General features: G+C 44.1%; 1 protein-coding gene across 1 annotated transcript in view; it reads right to left on the reverse strand.

Annotated features, from left to right (window-relative positions):
* The window catches only part of fgf14 (fibroblast growth factor 14), a 469,680-nt gene that overhangs the window by 358,421 nt on the left and 84,684 nt on the right, over positions 1 to 26,575 (reverse strand). The window lies entirely within an intron of this gene.

The raw sequence follows: 26,575 nt of genomic DNA on the forward strand, positions 1-26,575 counted from the left end.
CGACGAGGCCGCGTAATTAGCTTGCCAAGGACACGAAAGTGGGACGGGGGCTTTAGATGCTCATGAATAGGTAGGATCAGTTGCCACTCACGGAGTAGCAGTGAACCTGCTGTGAAAACAGCAGGACGTAGGAACTTTCACGGAAAGCCTTGTGGAACCACTGAGTGACTTTACGAATAAAGAAATAAATATGTTTTAAAGCAGAACTATAGTAACAAGTGAGAACTGAACAATTTAATTCACTTTTTTAATACAATGTATATGAAGTGTGTTATTCGACTAATTTAAATAGAGCAAAACCACGTCAAAATATTGGTGTGATTAACTAATTTCTCTGTGACATTCATTAGGACGACATTCATTAGGACGACAGATGGCACAATGGGCTAAGTGTTCGGCTGGCGACCGGAAGGTGGCCGGTTCGAATCCCGCTTGGAGTGCATACTGTCGTTGTGTCCTTGGGCAAGACACTTCACCCACCTTTGCCTGTGTGTGAATGTGTGTGAGTGATTGGTGGTGGTCAGAGGGGCCGTAGGCGCAGAATGGCAGCCACGCTTCCGTCAGTCTGCTCCAGGGCAGCTGTGGCTACAGAAGTAGCTTACCACCACCGAGTGTGACTGAGGAGTGAATGAATAATGCGATGTAAAGCGCCTTGAGTATTAGAAAGGCGCTATATAAATCCCATCCATTATTATTATTATTATTATTATTCCACACTGTGTATCCTGAAAGGCCACAGAATGACAGATAAAAACTGGTAGTGAGAGCACATTTTACATTAAATCAGAATGAACAATGGTTAAGTTACACTATTCCATCCAGTACAACAGTCATTTAAATAAGCAACATGTGGGTGTTTGCACTGATCACACACAGGATTCAGGTGGTTGGTTTTCTATCAAATAATCCAAACTTCACGAGGTGCATGTACAACACAGAATACCCACACCGACAGGTTTGTCACTCGATAATCCGAATTTAAATTATTATTACCTTCAGTGAGAGAGACGTGAGAGAAAGAGTAAGAAAGAGAAGAGAAAAAGAGTGTAGGGCAAAATAAAAGAGAAAAAAGAGAAAGAATGTGAGAAGGAGCAAGTGTGAGAGAGGAAAAGAGAGAGGGAAAGTGAGGGAGCAAGGTAGGGATAGTGAAAAAGTGAGCATGTTTGCTTGTGTAGTTTTCTATGTATGCACATATACTCATGAGAGAGTCTTCAGGCACAGACTCACTTATGAGAGGCAGGATCATATGAATCCATACACGTGGGTTTAATGTACTTATGAGAGACTTACTCTGCTTCCCTCACCCACAAAGAAAAGCAGAGCACACAGATAATGTGAGAGAATAAACGCTTGGAAGCCCTTGATCTGCAGCTTAGAGCACCAAGGTACGTCCTAGCCACATGTTCATGCCTGGGTTGTCTTAAAGCCAGGACCATCAGCTCAAACCACTGCTGGGAAACCTCTTGTCATGGGCGCTTACAGGTCACGTGAGGTAATTAGCAGCATCCTGCCAAACTATCTGCTGTTCAAAGCAACCAAGTCTCCAGTGGACCGATAAACGGAAAAGAAAGGATTTGGAATTTTACAAAGAGTGAGTCAAATAAGTGGCGCACCGAGCTGATATAATTTGCTCAATTAATTTTGACGTGACTCACCATTTCATCTTTAATGTGTTTATTAAAAAAATGCTATTTTTCCCCAGGTCTGAAGTGGCAGCACTTGCAGTTTGGCAATCACAAAATTAAAACATGCAACAGCAGTGAACAAACATTGGGAAATTAAAATTGCTAATGTTCCTATTCTTTAAAGAGGTCCTTGTACTAATCATCACAATCGTGATTTTTTTTTTTACCTCTCTGTAAAGCTCAGTCAAATATTCTATCTGCATGCAGACGCATCTTGTGAAATTGTACTCAGCAATTTCCACTTCTTTCAAAATTCCAAATGAAAAGCTAAGCATACCGCTGATGCATGTGAGCTCTCAGTGGTTTCAAGAAAATGACAGTGGGATCAAGTTGGCTTCTATTAAAGAATCAGTATCTTGACTCATGCAAGATTTCTAGTCCATTGATATCCAAAATGAACTATAAATTGATATCAAGAGAGATTTTCAGTGTAGAAGGAGGCCATTTGGCCCACTAGGCATCTGCTGGCTCCAGTTAATACCACAGCTCTAGCTAATCCACAAAGCCGGGCCACATTTTTAGCTCCAGTACTTCCCCTTTGGAAAGTCGCATAAAATCTGCCTTATCACCGTGTGTTCCAGATCACTGCAACTCACTGTACAATAATAGCCCATCCTCTCTATTTTTGCTAATTTCTCAATGATTTAGCATGCTTAGACTTTAGAAGTACAGCGCGGAAACAGGCCCTTCGGCCCACCGAGTCCGCACTGGCCAGCGATCACCCCGTACACTAGCACTATCCTACGCACTAAGGATGATTTACAATTTTTTTACAAAGCAAATTAACCTATAAACCTGGACATCTTTGGAGTGTGGGAGGAAACCGGAGCACTCGGAGAAAACCCACACGGTCACAGGGAGAGAACGTTCAACCTCTGTACAAATAGCACCTGCAGTCTGCATCGAGCTCTGGCACTGGAAGGCAGCAACTCTAACGCTGCACCACTGTGCCGCCCTATTTGCTGTTGGTTTATGACCTTCTTCCATTGGAAATGTTTACTCTTTACTCATTCCATCAAAACCCATCCCAAAACACCTGAACACCATCTAATACTAATAAAGAAACTGGCCGCATCTAGTTAAAGTGTGGAAACAAGAAACTGCAGATGCTGGTTTACAAAAAAAAGACACAAAGAGCTGGAGTAACTCAGTGGGTCAGGCTGCATCTCTGGCATACCATAAGACAAGTGTCAGAGGATATGGGGAGAAGGCAGGAGAATGGTCTATCCATTTACCTGTCTAACTGTTTCTTAAATGTTGGGTATAGTTCCTGCTTCAACTACCTCCTCTGGCAGCTTGTTCCATACATCCACCACCCTTTGTGTGAAAATGTTAACCCTCAGATTCCTATTAAATCTTTTCCCCTTCACCTTAAACCTATGCCATCTGGTCCTTGTTTCATCTACTCTGGGCAAGGTGCATCTACCCAATCTATTCCTCTCATGAGGTACAGGCCTCCAGTCCAAGAAGCAACCTTCCACCATCACCCTCCGCTTCCTTCCATGAAGCAAGACTTTATCCCACCCCCACCTCTGTCTTCCAGCTTTCTCCCTCCTTCTCCATCAATCTGAAGACGGGTCCTGATCCGAAACGTTGACTATCCATTCCTTCCGCAGTTGCTGCCTGACTCGCTGAGTTCCTTCAGCACTTTGTTTTTTCGCTCAAGATTCCAGCATCTGCAGTTTCTTGGGTCTCCCGTAATATCTTGCCTCCTTTCTCACCCACCAGGGTGCCAAGTTGCACGATTTTGGCAGCACTTGCAACGCTCACACAACATGCACATTCGTCCAACAGGAGCCAATTATCATTGCCCAGTTGCACAATAAGCACAAATAAAATAAAAATAACAACGGACTCTCAGGGTGAATGATGATGTGGCACGAGATACAGGACTCAGTGGCGAGAGTTACAGGTCCTTCGATCACTAGTACTGAGAACACGGTATAAGTATTAGATTAAGAGATTAGTATACAAACTTCAAGCACACGGTATTGGGGGTTCAGTATTGATGTGGAAAGAGAACTGGCTGGCAGACAGGAAGCAAAGAGTAGGAGTAAACGGGTCCTTTTCACAATGGCAGGCAGTGACTAGTGGGGTACCGCAAGGCTCAGTGCTGGGACCCCAGCTATTTACGATATATATTAATGATTTGGACGAGGGAATTGAATGCAACATCTCCAAATTTGCGGATGACACGAAGCTGGGGGGCAGTGTTAGCTGTGAGGAGGATGCTAGGAGACTGCAAGGTGACTTGGATAGGCTGGGTGAGTGGGCAAATGCATGGCAGATGGTATAATGTGGATAAATGTGAGGTTATCCACTTTGGTGGCAAAAACAGGAAAGTAGACTATTATCTGAATGGTGGCCAATTAGGAAAAGGGGAGATGCAACGAGACCTGGGTGTCATGGTACACCAGTCATTAAAAGTAGGCATGCAGGTGCAGCAGGCAGTGAAGAAGGCGAATGGTATGTTAGCATTCATAGCAAAAGGATTTGAGTATAGGAGCAGGGAGGTTCTATTGCAGTTGTACAGGGTCTTGGTGAGACCACACCTGGAGTATTGCGTACAGTTTTGGTCTCCTAATCTGAGGAAAGACATTCTTGCCGTAGAGGGAGTACAGAGAAGATTCACCAGACTGATTCCTGGGATGTCAGGACTTTCATATGAAGAAAGACTGGATAGACTCGGTTTGTACTCGCTAGAATTTAGAAGATTGAGGGGGGATCTTATAGAAACTTACAAAATTCTTAAGGAGTTGGACAGGCTAGATGCAGGAAGATTGTTCCCGATGTTGGGGAAGTCCAGAACAAGGGGTCACAGTTTAAGGATAACGGGGAAATCTTTTAGGACCGAGATGAGGAAAACATTTTTCACACAGAGAGTGGTGAATCTCTGGAATTCTCTGCCACAGAAGGTAGTTGAGGCCAGTTTATTGGCTATATTTAAGAGGGAGTTAGATGTGGCCCTTGTGGCTAAAGGGATCAGGGGGTATGGAGAGAAGGCAGGTACAGGATACTGAGTTGGATGATCAGCCATGATCATATTGAATGGCGGTGCAGACTCGAAGGGCCGAATGGCCTACTCCTGCACCTATTTTCTATGTTTCTATTACTATTTTTTTGTTTCGTTTAGAGATACAGTGCGGAAACAGGCCCATCAGCACACCGAGTCCTCGCCGACCAGCGATTTCTGCACACTAACACCATCCTACTCACACTAGGGACAAATTACAATTTTACCAAAGCCAAATTAACCAACAAACCTGTACGTCTTTGGAGTTTGGGAGGAAACCGGACATCCCGGAGAAGGCCCATGCAGGTTACCGGGAGAACGTGCAAACGCCATACAGACAGTACCCATAGCCAGCATCGAACCTGGGTCTCTGGCGCTGTAGGTCAGCAACTGTACAACTTCACCACCGCGCCGCCCCCTATCATTACGTGTACTGAGATACAGTTGAAAACTTTGCTTACATGCTTATCAGGCAAATCATGATATACGCTAGTTCAATCATGCCAAACCCAAGTACAACAGGTAGCGCAAAGAGAAGGATACCAATGTGTAGCATATAGCATTAATGTTCCGGAACAAGTGCTGGTTCAAAAAAGTTCAAGGCCGCTAAGAGGTAGGTTGGGAGATCGGGACTACACCCTTAGGTTTTGAGTCTTCTGCAGCAATGTCCCACTGTACATTTATGTAAATGAGTCATAGAGTCATACATCATAGAAGCAGGCCATTCGGCCCAACTTGTCCACATCAACCGGCATGTCCCACCTACACTAGACCCACCTGCCTGCGTTTTGGCCCAAATTCCTCTAAATCTGTCCGATCCATGTACCTGTCGAAATGTTTCTTAAACAGTAGAATAATACCTGCCTCAACAACCTCCTCCGGCAGCTTGTTCCATGCACCCACCACCCTATGTGTGAAAAAGTTACCCATGGCGTTCCAGTTAAATCTTTCCCCCTCATCTTATGCCTATTGGTTCTCAATTCTCCTACTCTGGACAAGTGACCTGATCTATTCCTCTCATGACTTTGTACCGCTCAAAAAGATCACCCCTCATCCTCCGGTGCTTCAAGGAATAGAGTCCTAGCCTGCTCAACCTCTCCCCATAGCTCAGGCCCTCGAGTCCTGACAACATCCTCGTAAATCTTCTCTGCACCCTTTCTAGCTTGAGAACATCTTTCCTATGACAATTAAGAGGGGTAAAATGTTTGCCCAACTAAAATCGTTGAAAAGCGACATAATGTTTTTGCAGGAGACACACATGAAACAACAAACACAAATAAGATTAAAGGCGAATTGGATAGGTCAAACATACTACTCCTCATTTACTTCTAAATCTAGGGGTACAGCTATTCTTATTAGGAAAGGTATTCCTTTTAAATTAAAGAATACCATATCAGATAAAGAGGGAAGATATATTATAGTTTCGGGTGAAATTTATGCAACCCCACTAACTTTGATAAATATTTATGCTCCGAATTTTGATAACCCCCAACTTTTTGATAAAATTATTGACATAATATCAGAGTTTAATTACCAAAATGTGATAATAGGGGGGGACTTTAACTGTGTTTTAGATTCATATCTAGATAAATCAGCAAAACAAAAGAAGAGTAATTTAAAATCTAAAACTAGCGAACTTCTAAATACATATATAAAAATACTAATATAATAGATGTATGGAGATCTGCTAATCCAGTTGGAAGGGAATACTCGTTTTACTCTTCGGTGCATAAAACTTATTCAAGAATTTATTATTTTTTAGTGGATATGAAATTAATGCCATATACAAACAACCCAACATACCACATTAGTAGTATCTCAGATCACTCTCCGTTGACATTTTCAGTAAAATTTGAGGGAATGCCGGGTAAAAAAAATTTTTGGAGGTTTAATACACATATTTTAAATGACGTGCAAGGCTATCAATATTTAAAACAACAAATGGAACTTTTTTTCGATACAAATGATATACCAGGTACTTTGCCTTCTTTATTATGGGAAACTTTTAAGGCATTTATGAGAGGAATCATAATTTCATATCAAAGTTTTCAAAATAAAAAGAATAAGACAGAACAATTGTTGTTAGAACAAGAAATCAGACAGTTAGAGTTGGATAATGCCAAAGATTCCACGACAGATAAACACAATAAGATAATATTACTGAAATTTAAACTTAATCGAATTTTATCGGCAAGAGTAATAAGACTATTCCAAATTACAAAACTGGAACATTTTGAGTTTGGTGACAAACCACATAAGCTTTTAGCTCGCCAATTGAAAAAACAAGAAAAGGAAAATACTATAACCAAAATTAAATCAGAGAAAGGTGAATTACTAATACTACCTAAAGATATTAATAATAGATTTGCCCAATTTTACCAAAACTTATATACATCTAAAATTAAAATAGAAGATAGTAAAATAAAAAAAATTCTAGATAATTGTAATCTTCCAATACTGGACCTTTTGGAACAAGAGGAATTAGGAGCTCAAATTACAATCAAAGAAATAGGTGAAACAATAAAATCGCTGAAAAATGGTAAGACACCGACCAGATGGTTTTAATAATGAATTTTATAAAAAATTTCAGGAGATAACAACCCCTTATTTATTTAATTTATACTCCCATGCTTTTAAAGAAAACAAACTACCTGAAACACTAACAGAATCAACTATTACGCTTATTCCAAAAAAAGATAAAGATTTAGAAGATTCGGGCTCGTACAGAGCTATATCACTTTTAAATACAGATCAGAAAATTTTAGCAAAGATTTTAGCAAGAAGATTAAGCAAATATATTAGTAAATTGATAAACCCTGATCAAACGGGGTTTATACCTAAAAGATACTCATTTAATAATCTGAGACGCCTGTTTAATATAATGTACTCGCATAAAGTAGAGGAAGAAGATATATCAATTATTTCTTTGGATGCAGAGAAAGCATTTGATCAGGTAGAGTGGCAATACTTATATAAAGTGCTACAAAAATTTAATATGGGAGAGAATTTTATAACATGGGTAAAATTATTATATGATAAACCGATGGCAAGAATTTTAACTAATAACATGTTATCTCAAAAATTTCAACTATCAAGGGGTAATAGGCAGGGATGTGCACTATCACCCCTGCTATTTGCCCTTATGATAGAACCCCTGGCTGAAAGTATAAGAATTCATCCGAATATTCAGGGCTATAATACCAGGGACTCAAAGAATAAAATCTCATTATATGCAGACGATATACTTTTATATATTACAAAGTCACAAACGAGCATACCAAATTTATTAAACTTAATAGAGGAATTTGGGTCTTTTTCTGGATATAGAATAAACTGGAATAAAAGTGAAATCATGACATTAAAACCTCAAGAACCTACACACTTATTGAAGTTCCCCTTTAAAATCGCAACAGAAAAATTTAAATATTTGGGTATTCAGATTACTAGAAAATATAAAGCATTATTCAATGCTAATTTCATACCTTTATTAAATAAACTTAATACGTTGATTAAATTTTGGAAAACACTTCCCTTATCATTATTAGGTAGAATAAATGCAATAAAAATGATCTTCCTACCACAATTACTATACCTATTTCAATCTATACCGGTATATATACCAAAATATATATTTTTTAAATTAGACTCTAATATTACTAATTATATTTGGGACTATAGATCACATAGAATCACAAAAAAACACTTATGTAAACCAAAAGAGGTCGGGGGACTTTCACTTCCAAATTTTATGTATTATTACTGGGCAGTGCATATTAAGAATATGATTTATTGGTTGGATAGTTCTACCCAACAGACAGAATGGATAAAAATGGAGAAGGAGGATTGCCATCCTTGTAATATAGGAACGATCCTCTTCTCCCCAAAAAAACTGAATAACACAATATATAAGAAGAACCCAATTATATATGGTACAATAAGAATTTGGAAACAAATAAAATTATCTTTAAAATTAAGAAATCTATCACTGTTAATGCCAATAGCGAATAACCCTTTATTTAAACCATCTCTTATTGATAAGACATATAACCAATGGGAAAGTCTCGGAATTAGAAGGATCGGGGATATGTACGAAATGGGAAACTTACTATCATTCCAACAACTACAATTAAAATTTAAATTGAAAAACAACCAATATTTTAAATATCTACAGATTTGCGATTTCGTGAAAAAATATATACAAGGATATCAAAAAGTAACTCCTGATTTATTGGAAGAAGCAATGAATATTGAAGCTGACTCACAAAAATTAATATCATATTTATATAATAGTATTCTAAATATAGACCTACCATCGACAGAGGTACTTAGAGAAGAGTGGGAACGGGAACTAATGATAAAAATTACGAAGGTTAAATGGGAAAAATACCTGATATATATTCACAAATGTTCAATTAATGTAAGACATAATCTAATTCAATTTAAAATTGTACATAGATTATATTATTCAAAAACAAGATTGAACAAATTTTATCCAAATATATCCGCCACTTGTGATAAATGTCTAGCCCAAAAGGCAACTATAACACACTCCTTAGTTTCCTGCATAAAACTTTATAGATTTTGGAATGATATTTTTGAAATATTTACAAAATTATTCAAGACAAGAATGGAACCTAATACTGAAATGATTATATTTGGCGTAATGGAAGATGGGAATAAATTGAACACATCTCAAAATTTATTCCTTAACTATGGTTTAATAATAGCAAAAAAATTAATTCTTAAATTTTGGAAGGGTACATCAATACCAACGCTTAAAATGTGGATTGCAAGTATGTTGGACACCGCTCATCTTGAGGAAATGCGATTCCTCCTAATGGATAAATCAGACCAATTCATAACGAGTTGGTCTCCATTCGTCGTTTTTTTGGAATCATATGGTGCAACACAATTGTAAAAAATAACTGTTTCAGGACTGGACGAGGGTTGGTCAAGATTATAAATAATGATCTCCTTTTCTATTTTATTTTACTTTCTTTTCTCTATTCTCTCTCTCAACTTTCTTCATTTACTCGTTTTCTTTTTTCACACACTATATATTTCACATCTTTCTATCCTTTACTATCTAACTTCTTTTTCTTATTCTAATCTTTTTTCAGTGTAACAAAAAAAACAAAAAAAGAAGTTGTACATGAAATGAATTATGAAAATATATATTAGGCACTTTGGTGCCATATGACTGTACTTACTTCTAATAAAATAAAATATAAAAAATAAAAAAAAAACAGTACAATAATACCTGCCTCAACAACCTCCTCCGGCAGCTTGTTCCATGCACCCACCACCCTTTGTGTGAAAAAGTTACCCATGACGTTCCAGTTAAATCTTTCCCCCTCATCTTATGCCTATTGGTTCTCAATTCTCCTACTCTGGACAAGTGACCCGATCTATTCCTCTCATGACTTTGTACTGCTCAAAAAGATCACCCCTCATCCTCCGGTGCTTCAAGGAATAGAGTCCTAGCCTGCTCAACCTCTCCCCATAGCTCAGGCCCTCGAGTCCTGACAACATCCTCGTAAATCTTCTCTGCACCCTTTCTAGCTTGAGAACATCTTTCCTATGACATGCTGCCCAGAACTGAACACCATACTGAAAATACGGCCTCACCAATGTCTAAATGCGACCTCACCAAAGTGCCTTTTAAACAACTGGTGTTCAGCCTGAACACTCCAGCATCACCCCAGTCTGGATGCATAAGGTCATAAGGGATAGGAGTATAATTAGGCCATTCGGCCCATCAAGCTGGGTGCATAATGGAAGATGGAATTGGCCTGAAGGAATGACGACATTGGCCGGACAAAGTGGCAGTGAGCAGTGAGGCCGATAATCTCAGATTGCCTAGCTGCCCACAAACTGACACCCTAACCTTATACAGGTACTGTTCCTATTCAGCATTCAGCAGCAAAATTGTAAATAGGGTCAAATAACAGGGAAGGCAGATTAATGAGCCTCCACCATCCTAACCAGTACAGTTAATAACTGAACTCCACATGTCTGGCTCCACATATGGAGTTCATTCACACCTCATCCTTTACGCCATGCTAATGCCCCTGTCCCACTTAGGAAACCTGAACGGAAACCCCTGGAGACTTTGCGCCCCACCCAAGGTTTCCTTGCGGTTCCCAGAGCTTTTTGTCAGTCTCCACTACCTGCAACCTCCGGCAACCACCTGCAACCTCCGGGAACCGCACGGAAACCTTGGGTGGGGCGCAAAGTCTCCAGAGGTTTCCGTTCAGGTTTCCTAAGTGGGACAGTGGCATAAGATGACTGGCCTGTAATTGCTGGGAGCGTTGGTAGCCCCCTCCTCCCTTTCTCAGGGGTAAGCCCCCTAGTGGAGTTGCAATCCTGACTGGACATGATCCTGAAGAACTCAACTCCTGACCTTCTCCACGTCACAACCTGCCTTGATAAGCTCAGCATTCTCAGTGGTTTTCTCAGTTCAAATATTCTTTCAAACGAGAGGAAACATTGAAAAAGAGTAGATAATGAATGGAAATTATTTGGCCGGTGCCATTGGCCTGTACATTTATTGATGATTAAAAAAAAAAGAATTTAATCTAATTTAGAATAAGGCTGTGATGTAACAAAATGTGTAAAATGTGAAGATGCCTGAATACTTTCTGAATGCACTGTAGGTACATGTAGGTACATAATTATCATTGACCAAGTTCGCATTGACCAGTGATCAACTTGTACACTAGCACTATCCTACACACTAGGGACAATTTACAATTTTAGCAAAACCAATTAACATACAAACCTGCAAGCGTAGGAAGGAACTGCAGATGCTGTTTTAAACCCAAGATAACACAAAATGCTGGAGTAACTGAGCGGTACATGCAGCATATCTGGAGAAGGAATTGGTGATGTTTCGGGTTGAGACCCTTCTTCAGACTAATAATGTTTGTCTCTCCCGCTGAGTCAAACCCGTAAGTCTTTGGAGAGTGAGAGTAATCCTGAGCACCCAGTGAAAACCCACACCGTCACAGAGAGAATGTACAAACTCTGTCCAGACGGCGCCCATAGTCAGGATCAAATCCGGGTCTCTGGCCATCACTTGGAAATACCATAGCAGGGTCCAAGCTGTGAAACCCTCAAACTGTGAAAGCAGTTTCACTACACGCACTGCAGCAATGAATGTAGATTGCCCACCACTACCTTACCCAGGGCAAATAAGTTTGGACAATAAATACTTGCTTTGCCAGCAACATCAGAACCCCAAAACTGAGTGTCAAACTAATCCTAGACATCCAAACTCAACCTCACCAATGACAACCTACAATCTACAATGGCAACCTACAATTCAGACCTTTCAGTCTGAACGAAATTTCGTGCCTGCAGTCATACATACAATAATACAATAATAGACAACAGAACAGACAGTAAACACAAATTAACATCCACCACAGTGAGTCCACCAAGCACCTCCTCACTGTGATGGAGACAAAAATCTTAGGGCTGCAGTCTCTTCCCTCCTCTTCTCCCTCTGCGCTGAGGCGATTCCCCACCGGGCGATGGTAGATCAGTCCCGCGGCTCACCGAACTCTGCGAACGGGCCGGTTCAAACACCGCGGCCCGGGGGTGGTGGAAGCTGCCGCCCTCCAGTCCAGCGGACGCAGCTGTTGACGACGTCGTCCACTGGCCCGCGGCCGAACCCCGGACTCAGGCCGCCGCCGCCAGAACGCCGTCTCAGCCACCGGAGCACCGTTCCAGCCCCGAGCCGGGTCGCCCTCACGTGAGCGTCTCAGCCCCGCGCCAGGCCTCCCCCACGGGAGCGCCGTTTCCCTCGGGCTGGGCTGCCCTGACGGGAGCGCCGTTCCACCCTCGAGCTGGGCCGCCCCGACGGGAGCGCCGTTACCCTCGAGCTGTGCCGCCCTCACGGGAGCACCGTTTCCACCCTCGAGCTGGGCCGCCCCGACGGGAGCGCCGTTCCACCCTCGGGCTGGGCCGCCCACATGGGAGCCTCTCAGCCCCTCACGGTAGCGCCGTTCCAGCCCCGAGCTGGGCCGCCCTCACGGGAGCGAGCCCAGTGCGAGTCCTGACAGGCTGCCTCCGGAGCCTCGAGGTCGCCAGCTCCGCCATTAGGCCTCAGCGCAGACGGAGGCAGAGAAGGGGGATACGACAAAAAAGTCGCATTCCCCCGAAGGGAGAGACAGCAAGCCCTGTTTCAACCCCCCCCCCCCACCCCCCACACATAAACACAACCTAAAAAAACAAAAACTTAGCTACATAAAAACGAAAAAAACAACACAAAAAAGTAAAACAAACGGACTGCAGGCGAGCCGCAGCCGTTCACCAGCGCCGCCACTAAGTCAGCAACTCTAACTGTACCACTGTTCCACCCTCAAAACACTCAAAGTCCTTTTTTTTTTTAACTCACTCCGTTTATTACAAGAATTTAGAACAGCAGTCTATTTTCTATGGAGAAATTATTTAACATTGCTTTAGTGTTGAACGACAGTATGGCACCAAAACCACTGATCACTTAACAAGATTTTGACCAATTCTGTTGTTTTGTGCTTTGCATCACATTACACAGATATAAATTTAAAACATTCATCTTACTGACTTCAGTTCTTAAATATTTAGCAGTGACTCATATTAGCATTCCACACTGCCTAAATGAATAACCCGCTAATGCTTGCAAATGGTTTGCAAATGTATTTTTAATAAACACACTTGCTGAGGTAACAAAAGATGACATACATGACTGCATGGCCAGGTTCAGCTCCAACTCCATCATCAACATAGAAACATAGAAAATAGGTGCAGGAGTAGGCCATTCGGCCCTTCGAGCCTGCACCGCCATTCAATATGATCATGGCTGATCATCCAACTCAGTATCCTGTACCTGCCTTTTCTCCATACCCCCTGATCCCTTTAGCCACAAGGGCCACATCTAACTCCCTCTTAAATATAGCCAATGATCTGGCCTCAACTACCTTCTGTGGCAGAGAGTTCCACAGATTCACCACTCTCTGTGTGAAAAATGTTTTTCTCATCTCGGTCCTAAAGGATTTCCCCTTTATCCTTAAACTGTGACCCCTTGTCCTGGACTTCCCCAACATTGGGAACAATCTTCCTGCATCTAGCCTGTCCTACCCCTTTAGAATTTTGTACGTTTCTATAAGATCCCCCCTCAATCTTCTAAATTCTAGCGAGTACAAGTCGAGTCTATCCAGTCTTTCTTCATATGAAAGTCCTGACATCCCAGGAATCAGTCTGGTGAACCTTCTCTGTACTCCCTATATGGCAAGAATGTCTTTCCTCAGATTTGGAGACCAAAACTGTACACAATACTCCAGGTGTAGTCTCACCAATACCCTGTACAACTGCAGTAGAACCTCCCTGCTCCTATACTCAAATCCTTTTGCTATGAATCAAGTTTGCTGATGACACTGGTAGTGAGCCTGATCTCCGATAACGATGAGAAGGCCTACCGGGAGAAGGTGGCTGATCTGGCACTCTGGTATCAGGACAACAGCCTCCTCTTGAATGTCACAAAAACTAAGGAGCTGATTGTGGACTTTAGAAGGGCACAACATCCGAGGATGTACACGCCACTGGAGATAAATGGGACTACTGTGGATAGAGTGAGCAGCTTTAAATACCTGGGGATCCACATCACAGAGGACCTGACATGGACAACACACGCTGCCGCACTGGTGAGTAAGGCAAGGCAGCGCCTTTGCCACCTCAGGCAGCTGAGGAAATTCAAAGTCTCTCTGAGGATCCCTCAGTGCTTCTACTCTGGGGCTGTAGAAAGCATCTTGTCCGGCAACATCACAATCTGGTTGGGGAACAGCTCTGCCCAGAACAGGAAGGCTCTGCAGAGAGTAGTGCGTTTGGCCGAACGCAATATGGGAACTACACTCGCCCCCCTGCAGGACCTATACACCAGGAGGTACAGATCCAGAGCCAGCAACATTATGGGGGACCCCTACCACCACAGCAACGGACTGTTCCAGCTGCTACAGTCAGGCAAACGCCTCCGCTGTCACGCCGTGAAAACAGAGAGGATGAGACAGAGTTTCTTCCCACAGGCCATCAGGACTGTAAACTCTGATCTCACCAGGGATTCATTTACTGTACTAATTTACTGTTGTGTTGTGTCTTTTGTAAAAAATTATTTTCTAACATGTAAATACTGATTCTGTTCTATTCTGTTCTGTAGCTTTTGCACCATCTGCAGGCATTGCCACTTTCATTTCACTGCACATCTTGTACTTGTATGTGACAAATAAAGTTGACTTGACTTGACTTGAGATATTGCTCTTTATTCTTACTGTTTCTTGAGCTCCATACGAATTAAAGCAACAAGGTGTTCGAAGCGCAATACTTCACTACTGTATTTTGTGCCATTTTTGGATCTCCAAATTTCTGCACTGATACATATTTACATAAACTGAGTCACACTCTCTCTCTCTCTACCTTTTCCAAATTAGGGTGGAAAACAGTACAACGCTAAACAAAGTTGACTAGTGCTAGGCAAGAACAATAGTGGGCGTGCTGGGAGATGACGTGGTGCATAGCGGACACATGTAGGAGGCGGCAAATGTTTTAGGGTCATCCTGTCATGAATTATTCAAATGCAGAGTGAAGAGGAAGGAGCAAAGAAGTAATGGCAGACTAAGGCTAGCACCTCATATTTCACTTGGGTAATTTACACCCCAGCGGTATGAACATTGACTTCTCCAATTCTCCGTTTTCTCCCCCTTTCCCCTCCCCTTCCCAGCTCTCCCACAGCCCACTGTCTCCGTCTCTTCCTTACCGCCCCCACCACATCAGTCTGAAGAAGGGTCTCAACCCGAAACGTCACCTATTCCTTCTCTCTATAGATGCTGCCTGACCTGCTAAGTTTCTCCAGCATTTTTATCTATCTTCGATTTTTCCAGCATCTGCAGTTCCTTCTTAAACATTGCAGGCTAAGTGATTGATTACAAAAGTGTATACAATCAGGAGGGGCATAGGCAGGATGAATGCCCATAGCCTTTATCCTGTAATTGAGGAATCAAAAACGAGAAGGTAATGGTTTAGGGTGAGAGGTGAAATAGGAGCATATTGTTAGGAACCGTGGAACCTATTATAACCTGATATAGGAATCTAATAGGAAATAGGACTACATTAATAGGAACCCTAGGGGCAACATTTTCCACACAAAGGGTCATGCGTGCATGGAATGAGCTGCCACAGGCCATGGTTGAGGTAGGTACAATAACATTTAAAAGATATTGGGCAGTTTCATAAATAGGAACGGTTAGGAAGGATATGGGTTAAACATGAGGAAATCGTACAAATGTATATGGTCACCTTGTCACCTTGGACATGGACACCTTGTATATGGTCACCTTGCCACCTCAGCATGGACAAAGGGTTCTATGATTAAAATAATGATGGATCACTGGTGGCTATCCCCTGGTTCCATTCTATGAACAAAGGAAAATCAGTGGTGTGAACCAGAGTGATTTGGGAATCACCTCGATCAAACCACAGGATACAGGTCATCAAGACCTGAGGATTTATTATCTTCAGGCCCATTATTTTTCTGATTCCAGTTTTTTTTTTAGTATTTCTAATATCCTTGAGCCTCTTATTCCGGAGCCATTTCTCAGAAATTAATCTGTGTTCTTCATCTTAGACGTCTTCATCTAATGCGCAAAATCTTTATTTAATCTCCGGCATTTCCTTATTCCTTTCATACTTTCCCTGAGTAAATGGCAGTGGAATGTAAAACCTGATAGCCATCAATATAAGGCAACAAGGAAATAACTATTAAATCCATCAGGGACATCCAAAGAAGTTTCTTTCTCCAAACAGCTGGAATCAACTGGAACACACTCTCACTGCGAAGGATCAAGGTGAGCAACAGTGATGGACATAAGGGAAAATAGACACAAAGTGCTGGAGTAACGCAGCATCTCTGGAGAAAAGAATGGGTCATGTTTCGGGTTGGGGCCTTTCTTCAGACTGAAAGTTTCGGGGAGGGAACTGGAGGTGAGAAAAGGCCAGAACAAAGCCTTGGCCGGCAACAGATGACCAAGGAAGGGTGGGGAGCCCAAAATGGCCCATTGTTAGAAATAGAAATAGAAATAATTTAATTGCCACACAACCAAGGTCGGTGGTATTTGGGTTGCCAGCAGCGGTACAATAATAAAGAACACAACCACAATAAAAATTTTACACAAACATCCAACACAGCATTCATCACTGTGGTGGAAGGCACAGAGCTTGGCCAGTCCTCCTCCATTTTCCCCCGTGGTCGGGACCACCACCCTCCACAGCCGTTGCTGCGGGCGTCCAGATGGTAAGGGACAAAGTCAAAGACAAGGTGAGTCCAGGATCGGCTCTTCCCAACCAGAGACCGCGGCTTCAGGCTGGTGTAGGCCGCAGGCCGGCAGTCAGTTTTAAAGTACCTGCCGTGCCGCAGCCGGAAGCACCGCAGTCTGCAGTCCCCAGTCAACACCGCAGTTGTTGACTGGGGAAGAAGTGATAACAAAGGGATACAAGGATGCGAACAGTGTAACTGGTAGGACGACTAGTGTTGGGGATTTTCTGGGGAGGGGGTGGTTTTGGCGGGATGGGGTGAGTGAGCAAAGGAGTTGCAGAGCAAACACAAGGGAAAGCTAGTTAGAGGGAGTGGCAGAGGTGGGGGAGATGGTGGGAAGGTTGGTGTAGACAAGGAGTTCCAGCAAGAAGCAGAGGGGTTGCATATCCTGTACTATTGATCACTACAGGACTCCTTCCGTATAGACCCTCGGGGTCAATGTCTTGTATTCATTTTCAACTCATTAGTCCTCATAAGCAATTATTTTAAGCAGGTCGCACATCCCGCTGAAATCTAAATCTAATCATTTTTGTGGTTCCATAGAGTGAGATCAGCAATTGGCTGAATGATTGATCCACTGATGCATTGCTAGAGGGAGACGCAATTAACTTCTTCTGGCAACTAATAAAAAGCTGAGTTGTGCACTCCAAAGCTATTTTAGCCACGGTAACACTGCAGAGAAGGTAAACAATGTCCTTTCCAGCGGGAGATAGTCCAGGTTACTGTAGTCGACGGTGCAATAATTCTGAATGCAGTGCTGACGAGGCTGGATGAGAAACATCCAATTATCCGGGGCATGCTGACTGTCCCGCTGAGTTACTCCAGCATTTTGCGGCCATCTCATTTGGCTTCTCTCTCTGTTCTTACACCACCAATCGCTGGAAACATGCTCGGCTCTACAACTCTCCACCCTCCTCCATCTCTGGCCTCATGATGCCCCTCCTCAATTCCCCTCACTTCACAGCCAGCAGTTGTGCTTTCAGCGGCCCAGGCCTTGAGCTCTGGAAATCTCTCCATCCTTAAGGATCCTTATAATCTACTTCCTGCCAGGTTTTTGATCACTTGTCCAACTGTTCCTCTGCGAGACTTGATGTTAAGTTCATTAGACTTTAGAGGTACAGAGTGAAAACAGGTGCTTCGACCCACTGTCCGCCCCGACCAGTGATCACCCCCATAAACTAGCATTATCCCACACGCTAATAGCAATTTACACGTTTTTACCAAAGTCAATCAACCTACGAACCTGTACGTCTTTGGAGTATGGGAAGAAACCAGAGCACCCTGACAAAACCCACACAGTCACATGGAGAACATACAAACTCCATACAGACAGCACCCGTAGTCAGGATCGAACCTGGGTCACTATAAGGCAGCAACTCTACTGTTGCACCACTGTGCCCCCCTCTTTCATGACTCCTTCTTGGAATTACTTTGGGTCATTTTATGGCATTAACTGCTTTACGTAAATGCAAATTATTGATGGATGCGGTAATAAATAGTTAACAGCAGCAACAGGCTGGATTGAGGATGGGATTCATTGTGGAGACAGCTCTTCAGCAGTTCGCTTCCTACCCGACTCCACAATCGCATGGCATTCCCCCAACATTTCATTCTCATTGTTGATCACAGAGAGATACAGCACAGAAACAGGCCCTTCGGCCCACTGATTCCATGCTGACTGTCAACCACCTACTTACACTAATCCCATTTAATTCTCCACAATTCCTATCAACTCCCATCACCTACCGACACACATAGGGGGCGGCACAGTGGCACAGCGGTTGAGTTGCTGCCTTACAGCACCAGGGACCCGTGTTGGATCCTGACTACGGGTGCTGTCTGTACGGAGTTTGTACGCTCTCCCCGTGACCACGTGGGTTTCCTTCGGGTGCTCTGGTTTCTTACCACACTGCAAATACGTGAACGTTTGTAGGTTAATTGGCTTAGGTAAAATTGTAAATAGCACCTAGTGTGAAGGATAGTGCTAGTGTACAGGGTGCTCACTGGCCTTCAATTAACCAACCAACCCACATACGTTTTGGATGCAGAAGGAAATTGCAGCATCTGAAGATAAACACATGTGGCCACAGCAAGATTGTGTATACTTCTCCCAGACAGCACCCAAGATCAGGATCTTACTCAGGTTGTTGGAACTATGAGGCAGCCGTTCTACCCGCTGTTTCACCGTGCCAGCTTAATTTGTATGAACGCCTCCATGGCAACCAAATCCCAGCATGCACCTCAGGGATGCTCAGCAGTGGACAGATGCCCCATTGTTCAGTTCAGTTTAGTTTAGTTTAGAGATACAGCCACGGACACAGGCCCCTCAGCCCACAAAGTTCACGTCGAGTGGGAAATCATTTTTTACACAGAGAGTGGTGAATCTGTGGAATTCCCTGCCACAGAAGGTAGTTGAGGCCAGTTCATTGGCTATATTTAAGAGGGAGTTAGATGTGGCCCTTGTGGCTAAAGAGATCAGGGGGTATGGAGAGAAGGCTTAGGTAGACAGGATACCGAGTTGGATGATCAGCCATGATCATATTGAATGGCGGTGCAGGCTCGAAGGGCCTACTCCTGTACTTGTTTTCTATGCTTCTATGTTTCTATGACCTGCGATCCCCATACACTAACACAATCCTACACATACTCGGGACAATTTACAACTATACCAAGCCAATTAACCTACAAACCTGTACGTCTTTGGTGCTAGAGGAAACCGGAGATCCCAGAGAAAATCCACGCAGGGAGTTCGTGTGGGGAGAGCGTACAAACTCCATACAGACAGCACCTGTCGTCAGGATCGAACCTAGATCTCTGGCACTAAGGCAGCAACTTTACTGCTGGGCCACTGTGCTGATGTGAGCCGCAAATAACATTAGCCCCTCATTGTTTTCCCCTGATAGCCAATGAGGCTCTATGCAAAGACACATGGTCTGTCACAGGGCAATTAACTTTTCTGGGTAGCCTTCTTGATTTTATATTCATTCTCAGGATCAGGGCGTTGCTGGTTAGGCCAGCATTTATTGCCCATCCCAATTGAGGAGGTGTTGGTAAGCTATCTTCTTGAACTGTTCCAGTCATTCTGCAGAAGTTGCTCCCACAGCACTGTTATGGAGGGAGTTCCAGGATTAGACCCAGTGACAATGAAGGATTGGCGAGTTATTTCCAACTCAAAATGCTGTGCTTCTTCAGAGGGGAACCTCGTACACGGTGGTGGTGCAGACCTAATGTCCAAAAATAATAACGCCACAATTACCCCCCCAAAAAAATATTGGGATCTGTTCCATGCACTTGCTCAACACAGCAGCAATGAAATATGCTCCTATAATTTAGGACAATGGACAAAATCCTGAAATGTATTTTTTTCCTCCAATCTTTAGGAAGGAGATAAGGAGGAATTTCTTTAGCTAGAGGGTGGAATATCAGTGAAATCCATTGCAAAACAGAAGTCTGTGGAGGCCAAGTCAATTGGTATTTTTAAGGCAGAGATAGATAGATTCGAGATTAGTATGGGGAGAGGGAGAGGGAGAGGGAGAGGGAGAGGGAGAGGGAGAGGGAGAGGGAGAGGGAGAGGAGAGGGAGAGGAGAGGGAGAGGCGAGAGGAGAGAGGGAGAGGAAGAGGGAGAGGGAGAGGGAGCAGGGAGAGGGAGAGGGACGAGGGGGAGGGGGAGGGGGAGGCGGGAGGGGGCGAGGGAGGAGGGAGAGGAGAGGGAGAGAGGAGAGGGAGCAGAGGGAGAGGATGAGGGAGAGGGAGAGGGACGAGAGGAGAGAGGGAGGGCCTGGAGAGGCTGAAGAGGGCGAGGGACGAGGCGAGAGGAGCGAGGGACAGAGAGGGAGAGGGAGGAGCAGGGAGAGGGAAGGGAGAGGGAGGGGGAGGGGACGGGGCGGGGAGAAGGGAGAGGAGAGGGAAGGGAGAGGAGAGCGGGTGAGGCCGGGCAGGGGGAGGGGACGGGGCGGGGGAGGGCGGAGAGGCGGAAGAGGAGAGGGATCCTAGAGGACGAGGGGGAAGAGGAGAGGAGAGGGAGAGGCGAGAGGTAGAGGAGAGGGAGGACGGGAGAGGGACCGAGAGAGAGAGGAAGAGTAAGACGAGAGAGAACAAACCCAGAAGAGACCGAGGAAGAGAGGACGAGTGGAGAAGAGGAGAGGGCTACTGAGAGGAAGGAGACGAGAATAGAGAGAGGAGAGAGGAGCAGTTGAGAGAGGAGGAAAGAGAGAAGAAGAGAGATGACCGAGAGAGGGCGAGATGATGAGACAGAGAGAATCGGAGTCGAAGGGAGGTGAAGACGTATGACAAGTGATGAATTCTATTGCAGAGGAGAGAGAGAGAGAGGAGAGAGAGAGAGAGAGAGAGAGAGAGAGAGATCAGGCATGATTGAATGGCGGAGTAGATGTGATGGGCAGAATGGCCTAATTCTGCTCCAATCACTTATGAACATGTGAACATAAAAAGATTGGAATGTATTTTTTGTCCTAAACCCACGTTAGAGAAAGTGCTCGGTATAGGAGAATCTTTTCTCTCCCGAAGTACAGTATAACAACTCAGGCATTCTGGTACAGATACCTTCAGGTAAAGGATTGAAATCATGACGTGTTAAACAATCACAGAAAATAAAAATTACTCTCTCCCACAATGAAATGTTTAACACGTTTTCACCACGTCTGTGCACAGTGGTGATCAACTGAGTGCATACAAATTAGCAATTGGCTGTCAATTGTATCTGCCTTTTGTACACGGAAGATAATAATGACAAGCAATTGCAAGAGTCACCAGGTTGAGGCATAACATTGAGTCATAATTCAGAAGGCATCACCATTGCAACAACCTGCGGCCTTTTATAGGCAACTTCAGGTTGCTATACTTAACTAAATATGGAGGCAGGGAGAAAGGCAATGAAAGTGAAAAGACATTCTACGCAATTCCAAAGTCTGCTTTTTGAGGCAGTGTCAGGCCATGGATGTAGAGATGAATGCCCCCCCTCTCCCACAACCTGCAACCACAATACTTGCAACGCCTGTCCTTATATCTCTTCCCTCAACTTCATCTAGGGATCCCAGCAGTCTCTTCTTTAGATACAGCATGGAAACAGTCCCTTCACCCCTCTGGGTCCACACCGACCAGTGACCACCCCGTACACTAGCACTATTCTACACACTATAGACAATTTACAATTTACAGGAGCCAATTAACCTACAAACCTGAACGTCTTTAGGATCTGGGAGGAAACCGGAACACCCAGAGAAAACGCATGCTGTCACATGGAGAAGGTACAAACTCCGTACAGACAGCACCCGTAGTCAGGATCGAACCCGGGTCTCTGGTGTTGTAAGGCAGCAACGGTACTGCTGCGCCACTGTGCCCCAAGGTGAGGGTTCTGGTGAGGCAGAGGTTTACTTGCACCTCCTCCAACCTTATCAACTGTATCCGGTGCTCCCGGTGTGGGCTGTTATATATCGGCAAGGCCAAACGTAGACTAAACGATCATTTCATTGAACACGCGCTCAGTCCGCCTTGGCCAATCTGATCTTCTGATTACCAAACATTGTAACTCCATTTCCCATTCCCACACTGGCGTTTCTGTCCTGGGCCTCCTCCACTGTCAGAGTGAGGCCACACGCAAATTGGAGGAACAACACCTCATATTTCGTTTGGGCAGCTTACAACCGCATCCTTGTATCCCTCTCATGAGCAAATCTTCCCCAGCCGACAATGGGACATCATGGATGCTACCCTTCCTGAGGTCATCTGTCGCCAGGCCCAATTTGTTCTGGCCCTTTCTTGTCTCCAGTTCCCCCCATCCCTCACTTCTATCTTTCAGTCTGAAGAAGGGGTTAAAACCCAAAACGTCACCCATTCCATTTCTCCAGAGATGCTGCCTGACCCTTACTCCAGCATATGTTCGTTGGACAGATCCTTCCATGTTGGAAAGATCCAAGTCACCATTGGAGGAAGAGAAGCCATGATCTTCCTGCAGATTTCAGCCGATAATTACAGCGATATCAACCTCACACTACTGCATCAGAGTTTGCGTGAGGATCCTGCGTGTGAATTCGCTGGCATGATCTTACATCCTAAAGGTACTTCTTTGACTTCAACATTTTGTTACATCCCACAGTTGAGAAGGGTGCTGAGCAAATGTAAGAATTTCTTTCCCTTTGATTAATGGCATGGTGGTGCAGCGGTAGAGTGGCTGCCTTACAGCACTTGCAGCACCAGAGACCCGGGTTTGATCCCGACTATGGATGCTTTCTGTATGCAGTTTGTAGATTCTCCCCGTGACCACGTGAGTTTTCTACAAGATCTTCGGTTTCCACCCACACTCCAAAGATGCACAAATTTGTAGGTTAATTGACTAGTGTAAATTGCCCCTAGTGGGTGTAGGATAGTGTTAATATGCGGGGATCGCTGGCCAGTGCATACTCGGTGAGCCGTAAGGCCTATTTTCGCGCTTTTTCACTAAACTAAACTAAGTTTAAGCAAAACCAAAGCAATCATTCTTAATTCTCGCCAGCATTTGCATATGTCTGACATTAGCTACATAATGCCAGGCTCAAAGTGCACCTCATCCCACATTACCAAGAGCCTGCACTGGCCTCATCTGACTTGCCCTCAATTGAATTTTCTCAGTACTGCAACCCCGAACAGTTTAACCCATCTTCACCTCAAGATCCAGCTTCACACTGGCTCTTTGGGGTTTCACAAACTTAATTTAATCTATGGCAAAAGCCCACAATAGCAATGATTCACTGTTCCCTGGTAGAGTGGCTGCCTTACAGCACTTGCAGCACCAGAGACCCAGGTTTGATCCCGACTATGGATGCATTTCAGGCTAAGTTCCAAGGAATAACATCCTCGCCTGCCCATCCTCTCCTATAACACAATCTCGAGTCCCAGGAACATCCTCGTGTCCTTTCAGTATAATTTAACGAAGGTTAAGTTCAAAACTGCAAGCAAATACAATCTCAAAACTGTACACCTTGAAAAAAACTCATCAAAAGAGATCCATTGTCAGTGATAAACATGCTGCAAAGTAGTCATGGCACAGTGGATTGAAATGTCTGGATTTTTGACCAGAGGATCTATGGAGAGTCACCAGTCAACTGAGCATGAACCAGCTCTGCCCTGACCCTACATCCACACATTGCTATTTTACACCTGCTGAACTCAGCACTGACAGAAGGGAGGAGCACAAGTGTTAAGAGCTGGGGGACAAGGTGCACTACCTACACCAGAGACCACTGGCACCTGCTATTGGCCCCCTAATGGTTTAAATGGAGTTAGCACCCCAGCTTGTCAAGGTAAATATATTTCTTGAGATGTCACAACAATTCTCATTCATCTTGAACTAGCTGAGGAATGCAGATATCATTAAGAAATTCCTTGCGCTATTAATTACCAGCCCAAACTTTCCATGGCACATTTAGTGGGTGATTATGTGCAATTAAAAGCAATTTCCTGAGGCACGAGAGTGGGAACGCTGAGAGCAAAACCAGCCGTGGTGCAGGACACATTGCCCAGAAATCTGCCGCATTCAGAGCTGACGGAATCTTCCTTGCTACAAGGAGCTAGAGGATTTGTATATAAAAAAAAATAAAATAAAAAAAAATTCTTTATTTATATGGCACATTTTTAGTCAACTTGCATTGACCCCAAAGTGCTTCACATAATTACATTCACACACACAGGCAAAGGTGGGTGAAGTGTCTTGCCCAAGGACACAACGACAGTATGCACTCCAAGCGGGATTCGAACCAGCTACCTTCCGGTTGCCAGCCGAACACTTAGCCCATTGTGCCATCTGCCGTATATAGGGTGGCCTAGGGTGCAGTCTGACCCATTGTAATCTTGGCAGTAGCTCTGGCCCAATGTTTTTGGTCATCGTCTGGCTAAACCTTCTGGTCTCAACCTTCTAAGCAGTCTGGTCTCCCAAGCATAAAAAACAAAGTGGTGGAGGAACTCAGCGAGTTCGGCAGCATCTGTGGGAGGACATGGAGGCTGGTATCTCCCACATTCCAGTGAGATTTTATTTTGATCGCAATAAACTTTATTCAGAATAAAATATATACACAGTGCAAGAACTGTTCTACACATACATTCATTAACGCTATATGTTATATTGTTCACAGAAATATTATAACCAGGCACCCTTACCACTCATGTGGCCCCCTGGGGTGAGTCTGAAGAAGGATCTCGACCCGAAACGTCACCCATTCCTTCACTCCAGAGTTACTCCAGCATTTTGTGTCTACGTTCGGCCCTCTGGTGTGATATCCCTTCCCTCGTTTGAGGGGTGTCTCCACCACATCCTGCCCCCCAATATGCAGCAGCAGAAGGACCCTGGACTGTGGTTGCCCCCAACAGAGCCTTGGTGTTGGCTGCACCAAGCTTTAGTGCGTCCCTTAGCACATACCTTAGCATGTACCTTAGGGATGTGCGTCCCTTAGCTTGCACTCCTGCAGCCTGGAACAGACATCTCGCTCTGCTGGCAGGCCAACACGTTTCGGGCAGACTCAGAGCACCTTTCACAGAGTTGATGAGCTTCCAGCAGCACTTGTCGTCCGTCTCCGAATGTGTCCCTGGAAACAGTCCGTAAATCAGAGAGTCCTCTGTTATGGAGCTGTTCGGGATAAAGCATGACAAAGGCCCTTGCCTCTCCAGACTCTCTTCGCAAATACACAGTCCAGTAAGATAAAGTACACATTGGAGCCCAAGTACAAAAGCAACGTATTTTTCCCAAAAGTTGCGATTGAATCTGCACCCTCTCAGGCAGGGAGTTCACGTCGAATGTTGTATAGAAACATAGAAAATAGGTGCAGGAGGAGGCCATTCAGCCTTTCGAGCCAACACCACCATTCATTGTGATCATGGCTGATCATCCACAATCAGTAAGCCGTGCCTGCCTTCTCCCCATATCCCTCGACTCAACTAGCTCCAAGAGCTCTATCTAACTCTCTTTTAAATGCATCCAGTGAATTGGCCTCCACTGCCTTCTGTGGCAGAGAATTCCACAAATTCACAACTCCCTGGGTGAAAAAGTTTTTTCTCATCTCAGTTTTAAATGGCCTCCCCTTTATTCTTAGACTGTGGCCCCTGATTCTGGACTCCCCCAACATTGGGAATATTTTTCCTTGTCCAGCTTGTCCAGTCCTTTTACAAGAGATTCTCTCTCATCCTTCTAAATTCCAGTGAATAGAAGCCCAGTCTCTCCAATCTTTCCTCATATGACAGTCCCGCCATCCCGGGGATTAACATCGTGAACCTACGCTGCACTGACTCAATAGCAAGAACGTCCTTCCACAAGTTAGGAGATCAAAACTGCACACGATACTCCGGATGTGGTCTCACCAGGGCCTTGTACAACTGCAGAAGGACATCTTTACTCCTATACTCAAATCATCTTGAACTTGAATAATTATCTGGTGCATCCAATTAAAATAATCCACTGAAATAACGCAATTCAAGTTAATTGAACAGTTGCCACCATGAAAGAACACAATAAGCAGTGTTAGCATAAAATTACACATTCGAGCTAC

The sequence above is a fragment of the Amblyraja radiata genome, chromosome 6 (genome assembly GCF_010909765.2).
Source record: "Amblyraja radiata isolate CabotCenter1 chromosome 6, sAmbRad1.1.pri, whole genome shotgun sequence".
NCBI classification, from domain to species: domain Eukaryota; kingdom Metazoa; phylum Chordata; class Chondrichthyes; order Rajiformes; family Rajidae; genus Amblyraja; species Amblyraja radiata.